Source organism: Balaenoptera ricei, chromosome 7, assembly GCF_028023285.1.
Source record: "Balaenoptera ricei isolate mBalRic1 chromosome 7, mBalRic1.hap2, whole genome shotgun sequence".
Taxonomy (NCBI): Eukaryota; Metazoa; Chordata; class Mammalia; order Artiodactyla; family Balaenopteridae; genus Balaenoptera; species Balaenoptera ricei.
In genome coordinates this window covers 51,142,591-51,161,302 of record NC_082645.1, presented here as the reverse complement: position 1 = coordinate 51,161,302, position 18,712 = coordinate 51,142,591, and the positions used below count along the sequence as shown (strand labels likewise).

Genomic DNA, 18,712 nt, shown 5'->3' with positions numbered 1-18,712 from the left:
AATTCAACAATATATTAAAAGGATCATACATCATAACCAAGTAGGATTTATCTGTGGAACACAAGAATGGTTCAACAAACAAATATCAATCATTGTGATACACCACATTAATGGAACAAAGGATACAATCACATGATCAACTCAATAGATGCACAAAAAACATTTGACAAATTCAACACCCTTTCACAATAAAAACACTCATCACACTAGGAATAGAAGGGAATTATCTCAACATAGTAAAAGTCATATATGACAAGCCCACAGCTAACATCAGAATCACTGGGGGAAAACCAGAAGCTTTTCCTCTAAGATAAAGAACAAGACAAGGATTCTCACTCCTGCCATTTCAATTCAAAATAGTACTGGAAGTCCTACTAGAGCAATTAGGTAAGGAAAAAAAAGCATCCAGATTGGAAAGGAAGAAGTAAAATTATCTCTGCTTGCAGATGACATAATCTAATACAAAGAAAACTCTAAAAATTCTATACATAAAAAAATTGTTAGAAGTAATAAATGAATTCAACGAAGTTGCAGGATAAAAATCAACATTAAAAAACTCAGTTGAGGGCTTCCCTGGTGGCGCAGTGGTTGACAATTTGCCTGCCAATGCAGGGGACACGGGTTCGAGCCCTGGTCTGGGAAGATCCCACATGCCGCGGAGCAACTGGGCCCGTGAGCCACAATTACTGAGTGTGCGCGTCTGGAGCCTGTGCTCTGCAACAAGAGAGGCCACGATAGTGAGAGGCCCGCACACCATGATGAAGAGTGGCCCCCGCTTGCCACAACTAGAGAAAGCCCTTGCACAGAAACGAAGACCCAACACAGCCATAAATAAAATAAATTAATTAATTAAAAATAAATAAATAAACTCACTTAAAAAAAAAAGACACATTAGTTAATTTGTTTAAAAAAAAAAACTCAGTTGAGTTTCTATAAACTAGCAATGTGCAATCTAAAAAGGAAATTAAGGAAACAACCCCATTTACAATAGCATCAGTAAGAATAAAATACTTAGAAATAAACTTAACCAAAGATGTGAAAGACTTGTACACTTAAAACTATAAAACACTGCTGAAAGAAATTAGAGGACACAAATAAATGGAAAGATATAAATGTGTTCATGAATTGGAAGACTTAATATTGTTAAAAATACCCATATTACCTGAAGTGATCTACAAGTTCAGTGCAATTGCTACCAAAATCCCAATGACATTTTTTATAGAAATAGAAAAAATAATCTTAAAATTCACATGGAACCATGAAGGATCCTGAATAGTCAAAATAATCTTGAGAAAAAAAGAATGAAGTTGGAAACCTCACACTTCCTAATTTCAAAACATATTACAAAGCTAGAGTAATAAAAACAGTATGGTACTAGAACAAAGACAGATATATAGACCAATAGAACAGAATAGAGAGCCCAGAAATAAACCCTCACCTATGCAGTCAAAAGACCTTCAACAAGAATGGCAAAGCTACACAATGGGGAAATGTTGAAGTCTCTTCAACAAATGATGCTGGGAAAATTGGATATCCACAAGCAAAAGAATAAAATTGAACCCTTATCTGACACCATACACAGAAATCAATTCAAAATAAATAAAAGACTTAAACATTAGACCTAAATCTATAAAATTTCTAGAAGAAAACAGGGAGAAAGCTTTATTACATTGGTCTTAGCAATGATTTCTTGGATATGACACCAAAACACAGGTAATAAATGCAAAAATAGACAGTGGGACTACATTAAACTAAAAAGCTTCTACATAGCCAAGGAAACAATAAGCAGAGTGAAAAGGCAACCTGTGGAATGGGAGGAAATACATGTAAACTATATCTGATAAGACATTAATATCCAAAATATATAAGGAGTTGCTACAACTCAATAGCAATAAAACAAATCACTCAATTTAAAAATGGACAAAGAAAAATAAAAAATATAAATAAATAAAAATAAAAATGGACAAAGGACCTAAATAGACATTTCTCCGAAGAAGATCTACACATGATCAACAAGTATATGAAAAGATTTTTGACATCACTAATCATCAGGGAAATGCAAATTGAAACTACAATGAAGTATCATCTCACACCTGTTAGGATGACCATTATAAATGAAACAAATCAAAACAACAGAAAATAAGAAGTGTTGGTGAGAATGTGGTGAAACTGGAACCCTTGTGCACGGTTGTTAGAAATGTAAAATGGTGCAACCACTATGGAAAACACTCTATAGGTTCCTCCAAAAAATAAAAATAGAGCTACTACATGATCCAGCAATCCCATTTCTGGATCCAAAGAGAACCGGATCTTGAAGAGATATTGCATTCCCAATTTCATTGCAGTATTGTTCACAATGAGCCAAGAAGTGGAAACAATCTAAATGTCCATCAACAGATGAATGAATTTTAAAAAGTATAATATATACATACAATGGAATATTATTCAGCCATTTAAAAAAAAGAAGGAAATTCTGTCATATGCTACAACATGGACGAACATTAAGGATATTGTGCAAAGTGAAATAGAAGGACAAATACTGCATGTTTCCACTTATATGAGGTATCTAAAATAGTAAAACTTATAGAAACAGAAAGTAGAATTGTGGTTTCCAGGGATGGGAATAGAGAAATGGGGAGTTGCTGTTCAATGGGTATAGAGTTTTAGTTATGCACTATGAAAAAGTTCTGGAGATCTGCTGTGCAACATCTGCTGTACTCGACACTTAAACTTTTAATAAAGAGTTAACAGGATAGAATTATTGAATTCTTGGGGAAGCCTGAGGACATTCAAGCACAGAAGCCCAGAGAAAAAGAAGGCAGTCAGCAATTCCAGGAAAAATAAAAGGCTTTACAAGACAGACATGTTCCAAAGAGGAAGAAAACTGAAATATATAATGATTTTGAGCAGCTCACGAAATGTTGAAAAAGAAAATTCATTTTACCATGATGTTAAGAACACTGTTGGGTTTTTATTCTTCACTATATATATTTTTAGTTATTTTCTTAGTGGTTGCTGTACAGCTTAACACATACATTCAGTTATTAGGCTCCATTAATTGCTCGCTGATTGCGCTATTGTTTTTGACAGAAACCTGGGGCATAAAATGCTCTGGTGGTATGACGCAATTAAACTCTAGCTCCTTTGCAGTTGAGGTCATTGTTTGAGGTTCTTCTGGCTCCAAGAGGGCTATCCTTAGCTGTCTCTTTTCCTGGTTCTCTCTGGTGTAGTCTCTGGTTTAGCCTCTGTCTCTCATAAAGCTACCTACATCCTCTTAATTGCTTTTCACCAAAACTTCCATTTTTTAAAAAATTTAGTTTAATTTTTATTTTATACAGGAGTATAGTTGATTTACAATGTGTGTTAGTTTCAGGTGTACAGCAAAGTGATTTAGTTATACATATACATATATCTCTTCTTTTTCAGATTCTTTTCCCATATAGGTTATTACAGAATACTGGATTGAGTAGAGTTCCCTGTGCTATACAATAGGTCCTTGTTGATTATTTTATATACAGTAGTGTGTATATGTTAATTCCAAACTCCTAATTTATCCCTCCCCCCCACCTTTCCCTTTGGTAACCATAAGTTTGTTTTGTTTCTTTTCTTTCTTTTTTTTAAAATGTAGTTTCCTATTAAAGGAACTTCAGGTGTGAGGTAGGTCAGGGAGTTTTTTTTTTTTTTAATTAATTAATTAATTAATTTGTTGCATTGGGTCTTAGTTGTGGCAGGTGGGCTCCTTAGTTGCGGCTCGCAGACTCCTTAGTTGCGGCTTGCTGACTTTTTAGTTGTGGCACATGGGCTCCTTAGTTGTGGCTCACCAGCTCCTTAGTTGCTGCAATGCGAACTCCTAGTTGCAGCATGCGTGTGGGATCTAGTTCCTGGACCAGGGATCAAACCCAGGCCCCCTGCACTGGGAGCACAGAGTCTTAACCACTGCACCACCAGGGAAGTCCCCATAAGTATGTTTTTGAAGTCTGTGAGTCTGTTTCTGTTTTGTAAATATGTTCATTGTACCATTTTTTTTAGATTCCACATATAAGTGCTATCTGCTCTTAAAACAATTTCCAGAGACTTTCTATTATTGCTTTCTAAAATGATTTTCACCAGTAAAGTTGTTTCACCATCGAGAGGGTCCTTAGAGTCCCTTATGCTAGCTACCATTCTGGAAGAACGTTGTTTTCTGAATGCCATAGGAGTCATGATACTAGAGTCAGAGAGAAGAAAATGTAACCTATGCACACTACTTGACTCTAGAGTGAGAAATATTTAAATAGCTATAACTATGTAAAGGTTTTTGAAATGTGGTTTTAAAAAAGTTTTTTAGACTCAACCTTTAGGCAAATTGTTTAACACTTAACTATGGTTAGAGAATAAAAGATATGTTAACAACCACTAGAATAGAATCAGGGGTAGGGAGATAGAAGGAAGAGCAGAGAATTGGAAGGAAAGGTAGAATTATTTATCTCTTCTTAAAGTGTAAAAAATTAATAAACGGAAACCTCATGTAAATAGAGTTGGGAGACCAGATGGGGGAGCCACATGCCCCAAGACAATAGCAGAGCCCAGTAGGAAGAAGAAAGACTTCCTCTTCTTTCCTGGCAAGAGCTCATCCAGTGAGAGGCTGTCACAATTCAGCCAATGAAAAGCCATGGACTGTTTGGTTACTATGGCCCTCCCAACTCCCTTTCCCCCTCTAGAAGAGTTCTTCTCTCCATTTTTGCAGGGGGCTTGCACGTTGTTATGCTTGCTGATCCCAAATTGAAATTCTTTGCAGATCCTAAATAACAACCCCCCTTGTTTTGTTTTGTTTTGCTAGAGAAATAACTGGCAGTCTATTTGTTTTAGGTCAACAATTTGATGGCCCTTATGAGGATCCCCAGAAAACCCCCAACAACTCTGAGGCTGGTGAGCAAACAGGTGTGGTACCAACACTGAGCCCTTGTTGCTCACTGCTTTTCTCATCAACCCTGGATTTTGAGGGTTAGTCTTTCTCCTGGATCTGAGCTTCCATCCACTTTGCATTTTGAAGCTCTCCAGGTTTTATTCAGGATCTATTTTAAGGTTTCTTCCTTTCTGGTTAAGGCCTTGTTCTGTATGCGAGTATTCATTTGGCACTTTGGTATGATTTTGAAATCAGACTGTTCCAGCTGGAACTGGCTAGCCTTCGGCCCATTCCTTTTGGAACAGGAGCTGTTCCTCCTGGAACTGGCTAGCCTTTGGCCCATTTCTTCAGGAACAGGGGATGTTTCATTGGAACTGTGCCGGTTCAGCCTTTGGCCCAATTCCATTTCGAATAGGGGCTGTTCTATTGGAACTGTGCTGAGCAGCTTTTGGCCTGGATCCTCTGGGACCAGACTGTTCCCTTAGAACTGGCTGGTATTAGGCCTGCAGGTTATTTGGGCTGTTTAAGCTATTTCAGCTATTGGAGCTGCTTGAACATTTTTCTCTTACTCTAGAGAAAACCCTCCAAGAAATGGGATCCCAGTTATCTAAATATTTTGAGGGTACCCCTCTTACAGGGACCCTGGCCAATTTTTGTTTGAAAACCACGATTCTTCCTCAGGCACATTTCTAACTAAATGGATTGACCCAACCAAAGGCAATTTACAGTATCAATGGCCATTATGAGGAACTTTTGATATCCCCAAACTTAACTTTTCTTAAAGCTGAATTGGACAACCATAGCTCTAAAATTTCCAAAACTGAATGGAATGCATATTTCAATTGGTAATTTGAGGCTTCCAAATGTTATCAAGAGCCTAAAACTGGCTCTCTGCAAAATAGGACTTTAAGTTTTACTGAGGCAAACAAAGAAAGAAAGATAAAATGGCTTCCTAAGCCTCATGCTCTTCTTCTTTGGCTTCTTTATCTCAGGCCTTGCCTCTGGTGCTATCTTCCTCCTTTCCTTCTGTGCCATATACAGCTCCTCTACACCCTCAGTTCCCCCATACTAATTCTCTCGCTGAAGTTCCCTTTTTCTCTGAAACTCTCCACTCCCTTTTCCTCTGAACTTGTCCCTTAAAATTAAGCCTTTTGAGGATCCAGAGGCTAAACCCTTAATTTCTTATACTCCCTGGATTAAAGGTGAACTGCCAGCCATAGTCAAAGATTTTCCCAGAGTAAATGAAGATTCTCACAGATTTGCTGAGGGATTTAATATAGTCAGTCAAATTTATCAACTGGGTTTCTCTGACATATCAGCTAGTTCATACACTTGTCAGCGAAGGCCAGGTTCAGCATTGGATGAAAAATGTTAATTGAGAAAATCTTAAAAGATCTCTAGAATTACAACCAGAGACCCACCCACTAACTTATTATATGACCAGGCTCAGGAAATTGCTAGGTGTCTTCACAGGGCAATTCCTAGGGCTTTTCCAAAGCCTATTGATTGGAACAAAATTCAGACTTATACACAAAATTCTGATGAATCTGTTCATTACTATTACAATCAACTTCAGATTATTTTTAAAGAAAATTCTGGTCTTCCTTCAGATGTTGTTTCACCAAGGAGTTGTTTTCACTCTACGTTAAACCAAGAGTTGTTTTAACTCTATGTTTTTTAGTGGGTTGAACCTGGATCAGCCCACTAAATAGGATGGAATGGGAAATTGTGTTCACTCTAGATTTAGTTAATCTGGCAAACCAGCTCTCTCACACTCTAGAGGAGTCACCTAAAAGGAAGACCACTAAAATTCTTAATGTTCAACTCCAGCAAATTAAGCCCCCTAAATGAAACCAAAACCCTCCTAGTTTCTGCTATTATTACAAAGAGCCAGAACATCGGAAAGGAGATTGTTACAAATGTACCTTCAACCCTCTAACCAATGTCCTCTTAATTCTCAATGACATGGCTTTTCAATGTCCTCTCAATTCTCAATGACATGGCTTTTCAATGTCCTCTCAATTCTCAATGACATGGCTTTTCAATGTCCTCTCAATTCTCAATGACATGGCTTTTCAATGTCCTCTCAATTCTCAATGACATGGCTTTTCAATGTCCTCTCAATTCTCAATGACATGGCTTTTCAATGTCCTCTCAATTCTCAATGACATGGCTTTTCAATGTCCTCTCAATTCTCAATGACATGGCTCCAAAGAACTACAGGGGCTCTTCACAATCTTCTTCTTAACTGGCTTAGAGAAACGCTTCTCCAGATTGGGGATGAAATTCTTCCAGTCCTAACTGACAACAGAGCCACACTCTTGGTGCTCAGCCCCACTACAACAAAGCGGCCCCTGCCTCGGTGTACTAAAACAGTCCAAATAGTGGGGATCTCTAATGAACCTCAAGAGGTTCCTGTCTCTAAACCTATTCCCTTTTGTTTAGGCTCTTTGAGAGATACACGCCCTTTTCTCCTTAGTTCTTCTACCTCTAAGCATTTGTTAGGCTGAGACTTCTTAGAGAAGTATCATGCCAGAATTTCTTCTCCCAGAAGGAGTAAATAATTCTAGAACTTCACAGTAGTCATTAAAGCAGCCAACCAGGTGAATTAAGTGACCCTTTGACATCTTTTATTTTCTTTGTCTCTGATGGTACTAGAGTTGAATTCAGGAAACACTGATCATTTTTCTCTGTTGAATCTGCTACCACCCTCCTCATGGAGAAAACCTCCAGCTAATATTGGCAAAATTCATAGCACAACTTTCATCAAGATTCAAACACATCCTTCAAAACTTCTTCCTGGAATTAATCAATAGCCTATAAGTAAAGAAGTCCTTCAAGTTATAAAGCCCATAATAAAAGCTTACAAGGCTCAAGGCTGCATTATCCCTTGTATTAGGTCCTATGATACTCCTATTTTGGGGGGTGGGGGTTGAGAGTTTATTCCTTAAGTAAGAACCAAGCTTTATTTATTCACAAAAGAAAAAAGAGTTGAGGCAAGGGGAAAGACAAGTTTTACACAAAATTACAACAATAACTCCCTTTGGTAAAAAGGGTGGAGGTCTGTCTAGGACCTCCAAGCAATAAACAATATTGTTATCCCCTGACACCCTGTCATTTCTAACCCTCATATGATGCTAACATCCATTCCCATTGGAAATAAATTCTTTACTCTAATTGATTTACATGGTACATTCTTTGGTATTCCAGTTGAAGCTAGCCAATACCTTTTTGCCTTTACTTGGGAAGAAAAACAATTCACCTGGACAGTAATGCCTCAGGGTTTTACTGAGAGTCCTTTTTATTTCTCACAAATTCTGAAGGCTGATCTGGTTGACATAAAGTTCCCTGGGGGTTCTGCTTTGTTGTAATATATGAGTAACTTGCTTCTTTGCTCTCTGTCTCATGCCTCCTCACAGGAAGACAGCATCCATCTGCTACAGCTTTTAGCCTTAAAGGGACATTAGGTCGCCAAGGAAAATTGCAGTTTTCCCAAGCCCAAGTTTGATATTTGGGGCATCTGATATCAGAACAAGGGTTACACCTAAATTTAGATAGGCTTCATGGTGTCCTAAGTTTCCCAAAACCCAAAACTAAGCACCAACTGCAAGGTTTTCTCCGGCTAGCTGGTTACTGCTGAAATTGGATTCCAATTTCTCTCTTATGGCCAAACCTCTGTATTTTTTGATAAATAACAACCCTGACCCAATTTTATGGGAAGAATAAGATGATACAATATTCTAGTACTTAAAGGAGAGTTTGATAAACCCACCTGCCCTCGGGCATCCCTATTCTCAGATTCCCTTTTCCTTTGTGTATGTGAAAGGGAAGGGAATGACTTTAGGGTACTCATCTAAAAACAGGTCAATGGGGCTTCCCTGGTGGCGCAGTGGTTGAGAATCTGCCTGCCAATGCAGGGGACACGGGTTCGAGCCCTGGTCTGGGAAGATCCCACATGCCACAGAGCGACTAGGCCCGTGAGCCACAATTGCTGAGCCTGCGCGTCTGGAGCCTGTGCTCTGCAACAAGAGAGGCCGCGATAGTGAGAGGCCCGCGCACCGCGATGAAGAGTGGCCCCCACTTGCCGCAACTAGAGAAAGCCCTCGCACAGAAACGAAGACCCAACACAGCCAAAAATAAATAAATAAATAAATAAATAAAATTAAAAACAGGTCAATGGGACCACCATTGACCCCTTGCGTACTTTAGCTAGTAACTGGATCCTGTGGCAAGAGGACAACCCCCCTTGCCTTAGAGCCATTACTAACACCACTCTTTTGGTTAAGGCCACTGAGAAAAATGTTGTGGGAGCCCCTTTAACAATTTTTGTACCTCACGCAGTAGAAGCCCTCTTGACTTCTCAATCCACTCAACATTTCTCAGTTGGCTACCTCATCTCCTATGAAGTCCTTCTGTTAACTCCCCCTCTTTTATGTTCTAATAACCTTAACCCTGCTACTCTTTTCTCCTCTGTCTTTGATGAAGTCTTTCACAACTGCTTAATGCTGATGAATCACCTCCTCACTCCTCGTGATGATCTGCAGGAAATTCATTTTGGTAATGCTGACTTCTCATGGTTCACTGATGGTTCTTACTTTAAAGGTAAAAATGGCAAATATTGTGCTGGCTATGCTAATGCAACTGCCTTTGATAGTGTTGAGGGAGTATCTTTTCCTCTGGCTACTTTGGTCCAAAAGGCTGAATTATACACTCTTACATAGGCTTGTACTTTAACCAAGGGCAAAACTGCCAATATTTATACTCATAGCAGATATGCTTTCAGAGTAGCTCATGATTTTTTAATATTATGGAACAATATGGCTTCCTTACTTCCAGTGGAAATAAAGTTTAAAATGGCCCCTATGTTCAGGAATTATTGGATGCATTACTTTTATCTGCCACTTTAGCTATTATCAATATTCTGGGTCATTCTAAACTTGACTCTCTGAAAGCTAAGGAAAATTACCTTGCTTACATTTTCACAAGGAATGCTGCCCTTAAAGGAACCAACAGCAGCCAACCCTTTTCATGGTCCAAAGGGATATCTCTCCAAATGATAACTTAGAAAAACTGGCTAGAGAAGCCCAACAATTGACCTCAGAAAAGGAAAAACAAGATTAGAAATTCAAGAATTGTTGGTTTGATAAAAAGAGAAAGATCTGGTTTGGACCAAATAACAACCTAGCCCTACTGAAGACTCTAAAATTCCCACTCCTCACCACTGTACATGCATTAAATCTTTGGTCTACTGACAAAATGAGAGCCTTCATGAATCAGTATTGGTAGGGAAACACTAACAAAGCCACAAAAAGTGCCTACTTTACTTGTCCTGCTTGTCTGAAATACAACCCAGGGAAGCCTGCTTTTACTGCTCCTGGACATTTTAAACTGCCTAATGGACCATTCGAGGTCTGGCAAATGGCGTCACACAATTTCCTCTGTCTCATGAATATAAGTATGTTTTAGTCATAGTCTGCATGCTTTCACACTGGGCTGAAGCTTTCCCTTGCAGACGAGCTACTGCCTCTCCGTGACTAAAGTTCTTTTGGAAAAGATTATCCCCAGTAAGAGAACTCTTGAACTTCATAGCCATCCCATTTCACTAGTCAGGTACTTCAACAAGTCTGTGCTGTTTGGCTGGTTTTACAACACTTTCACTGTGCTTACCACCCTCAGTCCTCTGGTTTAGTTGAATGCATGAATGGCATTATTAAGACTCAATTGGCAAAATTTGTAGAATCCCTCCAAATACCTTGGCCAAAAGCCTTGCTGTTGGTCTTTTTAAATCTCAGATCCACCTCTTTTGGAATTCATAAACTCACTCTTTGAGATAGTCACTGGATGCCCAATGCATGTGGCTCCTAACTCTTTTGACCTACAGCTGATAAAAGGAGAGATATTCCAACACTGCAAAGGCCTAATTACTTCTATTAAAAATAAAAAATATTTTAGGTCAACACAAAGTAGAAAGTAAAGAGAATTATCTACAATTCGTGGAACAAGAAATAGAGGTTTATATACGTTACTTGTGGTTATTTGTTTATTTATGTACAAAGGTTACGGGAATGACGAAACTTAGGATATGATATAATTATTTTGGAAGGAGAGATAGAGCAAGAAGAAAGGTTGGAGGTGGGAGTAGAAAGTGAGCTAAATCCATATTCATAAGAACAAAAGTAAATCAGTCACATTTAATATTGGTAAACCAAGAAATAGTAATATAAGCATATTATTTAGAGATATTTAGGTACCACCAAAAATAAACACAAATCTAGGTTAAAAGCACTTTCAGTGAGCTGGTGCTTTAATCATAATCTTTCTTTACTATTTGCATTTTTCAGGATGTTTATGGATTATTTTGATAACAATAAAATGTATTTGAAAAAATAATTGGTTCCCCTTGTGGCAGCTCTAAATTTACTTTCTTATTTCAATGTGTAAAAATTATCTTGAAGCCCCTCCTGTATCTAGTTTTGTCTTTTTTTTTTTCTCTCTTTACAAAATTCAAAAGTTTGCAATCATGGGGAAACCATTCCAGTATTTCTCTGAAACATATCATACCCTGCTTGATTAGAATTATATGCTCAAGTTATTTGGATCGTTTTCAACTTATGTCATCAACTAATGTTCAAAAAGTGATCATCTTTAGCAGTATCTGTCCCTGGTAGCTTTTAAAACAGGTTATTCCTCAATGCCATTTTCACTGTAATTCAAAGCTTACTGCTTCTGTGATAAAGAAACATGTTAAACTTGCTTTTTGGTCATTAACTTAATGTACCCATCTTGCCTAGATTCTGAGATAAACAATGCTTAAATAGTCATTATCATTTCTTTTGGCACCTTGAAAAATTATGTTTCGAGATTTTATTTGTAAGAATCACTATAATAATGTCAGAGTTAGCACTTATTTGCAGCCATAATTTTTTCCACTTCAGTTTGTAAAAACTGCCTCATTTCTTTTTCCATGTAGAATAAGCATTGTAGAAACACTAAAAACATGAATTGCTTAAAAATTATGATACAAATTTAATTACTTGTGGATATTGAATACAGGATACTTTTGTGGTGGTCTATGTATCAGATAATTGTGTACCACTTCGAATCCTATCAGCCATACCTCTTCTTCTAGCCTCTGCTGCAGTGATCAGTTCTTCAGAGACTTCAACTGTTCACTTTCAGGTGCAACCCCTTGAAGCCTTTCTTCAGGCTGCATCATGTATCTTTCTTCCTGCTCTTATACTGCTGCCATCCTTAACAATGGGTGATAGAGGTTGCTGGATATATGCTTCCCCTTTTCATCCCCAGGGCAAACATTTGTGAGTTGCATTTCATAAGCCTTCTTAGAGATCCTATCAAGTCAAGCATCAGTCACCTATACTTTCGACCAACTAGGTAACACAGTTTCTTACTGGCTTTATCTCCTTCCCTATATCACTGTCTTAGTCTACTCAGGCTGCCATAATAAAATGCCATAGACTGGGTGGTTTAAACAATATAAATTTATTTTCTCACAGATCTGGAGGCTGCAAGTCCCAGACCAGGGTGCCAGCATGGTTGAGGTCTGCTGAAGACCCTCTTCTGGCTTGCAGATGGCCACCTTCTCCCTGTGTCCTTACATGGCAGAGAGAGATGAGAGAGCTCCTCCCCTCCTTACAAGGACACAATTGATCAGATTTGGGCCCTACTCTTATGACCTCATTTAACCTTGATTACCTCCTGAGACACTATCTCCAAATACAGTCACAATGGAAGTTAGGGCTTTAAAATATGAATTTCGAAGGGACACAATTCAGTCCATAGCAATCACTCTCTCACTGTTCTTTACTCCTGCTCCTTAAGATCAATTAACCTTCAAGGAAGCCTCTGACTTAGGCTGTGCTTTCAGGGGAACCGAGGATACAGGATGTTTTGTTCTATATGTGTGATAACAGAAAAAAGGATTCACTGAAAGCTTAGTCATAAGGCATTATTCACGATGCTTAATTAATTCAATAAAAAGTTAATGAGTGCCACACAAGACACCATGCTAAGTGCAGTATTAAATAAGAGACATGATCCTAGTGGCTTTCTTTGAATGCAGAAGAGAAATACTACACAGTCAATTACATAATTATATAAATACATTTGTGAAATGTACCATAAAGAAGTCTAGGTCGCTAATGTAAATTAAAGGGAAGCCACACCTTGAGTCTGGGTGCCTAAAGAAAACTTTAAGAAAACAAGGTTTAAGCTGAGATCTAAAAGATGAACAAAATTTAGTAAGAAATGGTGTGGGCACGGTGGTGCGGGTGGTGGACTAAAGAGCAAAAAGCAGGTAGAAAGGCCTGAGTCAGGGAGACATGCACAGGGAAGTTAGCGTAGCTGAAGCAGAAGGGGAGTGGGGGAAGAGATGGGGGTGGGGCTGTGAGATAGGCAAGGCCCAGACTGTGCGGACTGAGCACTGAGGGTCCTAGTAAGTATTTTGAATGTTAAAATGGGAACCCTAGGAAGCCTTTGAAGGATTTTTTGAAAGATTTTTTTTTTATCCCATTGTTGCTTTGGTTTTTGTAATTAATGTTGGTTACACAGCCCTCATTTACAGTTCATTTCATTAATTGAAAATATCAGATCTAGGCATATCTAGATCAATTGTAGCTCCAGGTCTCAAGGAATGACATTAAAGGAAAGTACTCAGGTCACTGAGAGGTCTTGCAAGAAGAGTTAGTGGACATAGTAGAGAACTGTGGTAGGAAAGGTCCTCGATCTGTCATCCACCAAGGGAAGTGTAGGTGGCAGATCAGGTGAGCTACCACAGATGCCTAATCTACGTTATCATGCATGTCACTCCAAGACATGATTTCTGAGTTTCAGGTTGGGATCCAAGGACAAATTCTAATATGAATAACCTTTCCACACTTAACGAAGATACGGAGACACTTGTCTAAGGACAAAAAATTAACAGTAGAGCTCCAGGCAGCATGTCCATAGTCTGAAGTAAGATGACTATTTGTTTAAAAAAAAAAAAGTAAGACTTAAAGTATCCACACTGATCTTGAATCCTCCTCTAAATGGAGGCTTAGAGATTACATCTACAGTAGCCTCCAAAAGCTATCCATTGTGTCTACAATATCTTGTCTCGAATCTCTGGCTCAAATTTTACAGTTGTGCCAGGATTAGATGAAAAACTATTAGGTGAAAAAGCAAGGCTTGCAGGCCTACAAATGTCTTGCTACTGTTCTGCTCTTATATATATATGAACTTGCCAACGTCTTTCTGTAAGGCAGTTCACTAGTAAGGGGCGGTGTATTCCCATGATGGGAAATTCCTCCAAATGAATCTTTCTGTTACTTTACCTCAAAAAAAAGAAAAAAAAAAAAAAAAAAAAAAAAAAGGCCTAACACCATAGGAGCTTGAAGGGAAAACATTTGGGAATATATTTTTATATTCTGAAAATTTGGGAAATGTATTGATGACAAAAGGAAACTAAAATGCAAAACAAAGAAAATATGCCAAATTTCTTACAGGAGTAATATAATAAGAGAAAACTAGCATTATAGTAGATGTATACATTAAGCATACATCTAACATAAATATATATATGCATACATATAACAGAATGTTATTTAAAAGGAAGAATTTTATTTGAAATAACAGAATTTTATTTGAAAGAAAGTTGGGAACAAAAACATTTATTAGCCATTTGATCCCATTTATATTACTAACAAAGGGCACATCAATGGATATTTGAAGTTATTTATCTACATATTTTAGCAAAATCACTAAATTAGCCAGCTCTTCTGTTAACTTAACTCCACTCAAGCAACAAAAACCAAGTGAACTGCTATTTCTGACTCATCTGAATAACAGGCAAGTAAACTGAAGACCTAACTTACTGTAAAATAAGTTCTTTAAAGCTATAACTCATGCCTTTACTTTGATTTACACTTGGGAAAATGAATAATTATTTCAAATGAAAATTTAGTCACTGCTCAAAGATTAAAGTACTAACGCATTTCTAAAAAGAAGAAGAAGAAATCAGGATAAACCCTTCATCTTGCTGGAGGACTCATGTAACTTGGCTCTTGGAAACCAGTACCATGGTGTCCAGCTGTAAGATTGGCCCATCCATCTTCAACAGCAACCTGGCCAATTCAGGGGTTGAGTACTTCTAGACATTGGTCTCTGGGACCAATTATCTGCACCTGGATACAACAGATGGGTATTTTGTTCACAGCGTCACTTTGGGTCACCCTATGGTAGAGTCTCCAAAAGCAGCTACGACAGGATCCTTTCTTTGAAATGCACAGGATGGTTTCTAGGCTGGAACAGTTGGTAAAGCCAATGGCTGCAGTAGGAGTCAATCCATATATATGAGAACCCAGGGGCCTTAATTAAAGACATTTGGGAGAATGAGACAAAGGTTGGACTTGCCATCAAACTAGGAAGGACAGTTGAGTATTTGGCACCATGGGCTAATCAGATAGATATGGCCTTGGTTACACCAGTTGAACCTGGGTTTGGAGGGCAGAAATTTATGCAAGATATGATGCCAAAGGTTCATCGGTCGAGGGTCCTATTCCTGTCCTTTGGCAGAGAGGTTAATGGTGAAGTGTAGATCATGACACTCTCCATAACTGTGCAAACACAGTGGCTAACACGATTGTGTCTGGCAGTGCTATTATAAGGAATGAAGACCCCAGATCTGCAACCAACCTGTTAAGATATAGTTGCTCAGAAGCTACTCAGAAACAATCTCTTCACTGGTGAAATCTCAAGGAGCCCAATGTTTCTATTCAGGAAATTTCCCTTTTATTGGAAATCAAGAAAGTTGACTACCAAATCATATTGCATGAAGTGGTGCTGCTTTCCTGAGCAATTATTCATTCCCATGACTAAAACCTATTGCACAAAACGTTCTAAGAGGTTAGAAACTGGGGTGCATACCTACATTTTTACTGATGGAATTTAAAGATTAGGGTACTGAAATACCTTGTTTATTATTGGGAGATTTGATTTTTATAAAGAGTAAAAATATAGCTGTCTTAAGATTATAAACAGAAATGTATCTTAATGCCTAAAGAAGGCATATTAGCTATTATGAAGAAAATTATTTTTCTGCATTTCTGAAAAGAATTTTCTGCTGTTTCCCATCTGTTATCCCAAAGCAAATGAAGCCCTTATGTTTTTCCTGTTTCATCATTTGTGATTTGATAATATGAGCAGAATAAAACTAATGAAAAATATAAGCTTGAATCTGGTTGGGATGGCATACCATATTCCTTTTGCATCTAAAACATCTATATTTTCCCTTTTTACTTTACAGTCAAATACATAAAAACTATTTTCAAAATGTCTGAAGCCCAGGGGTTTTCAGGTGGTCTGCTCTAAAATATAAGCATTGATTTTATCAGGAAGTTTTCTTTGCCAGCTTTGCTTACGGGGTAGATTATTCAGTGATTTTTCCTCCTTTCTTAATGCCACCTACCATTCTTAAGGACATTAAATAATGCTGTTGCTTTAGTTCTGAGTACAAGGAAAAGCAAAGTCTCTATTTGGAAGTAATATTGAGCTGAATCTTGACTCTGCCCCTTTAGGCCTATTTGACCTCTGAAAAGTCACACAACCTCTTTGAGCTTCTATTAACTCATTATATATCAAATGTAATTATAACAACTGTGCAGGATCATGTTGAGCCTTAAAAGAGGCACCATAACATATGCAAAGTTTCCAGTACTATTCCTAGAATTTAGTAGATGCTCAATACAGTATATAAGTTTATGTTATGAGTTATAAAGTACTTTGATATAATCGCATTAAATTTACAAATCATTCCTATGACTGCTAGGACAGGTATTTTTGTCCCCATTTAAAAATAAGAAAGTAAAGCTCAGTAGCAGGCTGGTACCATGGAAAGTCTCTAGTAGGGCATAGGATTTTTGGTCTGTACTCTTTTTAAAATGCAGCCCATAGGGAACACACCCTAACAAAATAAAGACTATGTGACAAGCCCACAGCTAACATCATATTCAATGATGAAAAGTTAAAAGCATTTCCTCTAAGATCAGGAATAAAACAAGAATGCTCACTCCTTGAAGTAAGTCAGAAAGAGAAGAACAAATATCGTATATTAACACATATATGTGGAATCTGAAAAAAATGGTATAGACGATCTTATTTACAAAGCAGAAATAGAGACGTAGACATAGAGAACAAATGTATGTATACCAAGGAGGAAGGGAGGGGATGGGATGAATTGGGAGATTGGGACTGACATATATACACTATTGATACTATGTAAACTATAAAATAGATAACTAATGAGAACCTACTGTATAGCACAGGGAACTCTACTCAATGGTCTGTGGTGACCTAACTGGGAAGGATATCCAAAAAGAGGGGATATATGTATACGCATAGCTGATTCACTTTGCTGTGCAGTTGAAACTAACACAACATTGTAAAGCAATATTTATACTTCAATAAAAATTAAAGAAAAAAAGATTGCCCACTCTTGCCACTTTCATTCAACATAGTATTAGAAGTCCTAGCCAGAGCAACCAGACAGGAAAAAAAATAAAAGGAATCCAAATTGGAAAGGAACAAATTAAACTGTAACTGTTTGCAGATGACATGATACTATACACAGAACATTCTAAAGACACCACGAAGAAACTACTAGAACTCATCAATGAATTTACTAAACTTTACTAAAAGTTGCAGGATACAAAATTAATATACAGAAATCTGTTGCATTTCTACAAACTAACAATGAGAACTATCAGAAAGAGAAATTAAGAAAGTAATCCCATTTACAATTGCATCAAAAAATAAAATACCTGGGAATAAATCAAACTGAGGAGGTAAAAGACCTATGCTCAGAAAACTATAAGACACTGAATAAAGAAATTGAAGACAACACAAAAAAGATGAAAATATGTACCAGGTTTAGGGACTGGAAAAAGTAATACTGTTAAAATGACCATACTACCCAAGGCAATCTACAGTTTTAATGCAATCGTTATCAAAATACCAATGGAATTTCCCACAGAACTAGAACAAATAATTCTAAAATTTGTATGGAAACCCAAAAGATCCTGAATAGCTAAAACAGTCTTAAGAAAGAACAACAAAACTAGAGTTATCACGTGTCCTGATTTCAAACTATACTACAAAGCTACAATAATCAAAATGGTATGGTACTGGCACAAAAACAGAAACATAGATCAATGGAACAGAGTAGAGAGCCCAGAAATTAACCCACACTTATATTAATCTATTACAAAGGAGGCAAGAATATGCAATGGGGAAAAGACAGCCTCTTCAATAATGGTATTGGGAAAACTGGACAGCTACATACAAAGGAATCAAACTGAGCTGGTTTCTGACACCATATAAAAAATAAACTCAAATGGATTAAAGACTTATATGTAAGACCTGAAACCATAAAAATTCTAGATGAAAACTTAGGTATTACACTCTTAGATATTGGTCTTAGCAAATTTTTTGGATCTGTCTCCTCAGGCAAGGGAAACGAAAACAAAAATAAACAAATGGGACTACATCAAACTAAAAAAACTTTTGCACAGCAAAGGAACTATCAACAAAATGAAAAGGCCACCTACTGAATGGGAAAAGATATTTGCAAATGATATATCCAATAAGGGGTTAATATCCAAAATATACAAGGAGCTCATACAACTCAACATCAAACAAACAAACAATCCAACTAAAAAATAGGCAGAGCACATGAATAGATATTTTTCCAAAGAAGATGTACAGATGGTCAGCAGGCACATGAAAAGATGCTCAACATCACCAGAGTAATGCAAACTAAAACCACAGTGAGAT

The 18,712-nt window shown here is 37.5% G+C and overlaps 1 protein-coding gene and 1 pseudogene across 3 annotated transcripts in view; one reads left to right on the top strand and one right to left on the bottom strand.

Moving 5' to 3' along the window:
* The window catches only part of SLC4A10 (solute carrier family 4 member 10), a 217,035-nt gene that overhangs the window by 47,869 nt on the left and 150,454 nt on the right, over positions 1 to 18,712 (bottom strand). The gene's annotated exons all lie outside the window — the stretch shown is intronic.
* LOC132368384 (ribulose-phosphate 3-epimerase-like) lies at positions 14,962 to 15,631 on the top strand (annotated as a pseudogene).